Source organism: Penaeus monodon, chromosome 31 (assembly GCF_015228065.2).
Source record: "Penaeus monodon isolate SGIC_2016 chromosome 31, NSTDA_Pmon_1, whole genome shotgun sequence".
Taxonomy (NCBI): Eukaryota; Metazoa; Arthropoda; class Malacostraca; order Decapoda; family Penaeidae; genus Penaeus; species Penaeus monodon.
In genome coordinates, this window is record NC_051416.1 from 30314788 (window position 1) to 30315493 (window position 706).

Here is a 706-nt window from a genome sequence, read left to right on the forward strand (position 1 = left end):
CAGAATTGCTAAGTGAGCAATAAAAACAAAGCATCATTTGCATTGCAATAAAAAGAACACACAGGAGCTGAAGCAGACATAAAGAAGTGGCAGTAAGCAAACCGATGGCAGAGACGGCCCGAGGATAAACAGGGAAGAGGGAAGAAAGCAAATAATATATAATGACGAAATGGTAAAAGGGAAAAGATGGAGAAAGTGAAAAGACGAAAGACGGAGGAAAATAGTCAGATATAAATGACGGGGATAAAGGATGAAACGATAAAAGTAGGAAAGATAGAAGAAAGCAAATAAGATAAAGGGTAGGAAGGAAAAGGAGAAAAAAAGGAAAAGAGAAAGGAATAAGGAAAGTGGGAAAAACGTAAAGCGATAAGAATAAATACGAAGGAAAAAGAAGAAGAAAAGGAAGAAGAAAACAAGAAAGGTAAATAAAGAGGAGACAAAGAAAAAAATAGAAAAGAAAACGCGATATAAACATTCGTGTTTCAAGAATCCAGCTTAATATTTCCACTTTCTCTCTTAATGCATATTTAGTTTGGCAATTTAATCATATAAGTCCATATAAATTTATGTAAACCCAATTTCCCTTAATATTTTCTCTTAATATTTTTTATTTTCTTGCAGGTAACTGGGAGTCATTCGTAAAGAGCTAAGTAAACCGGAGACAGGTGCGTAAATCTATTCGGTATATCTTTCAAGCTATTAAGAT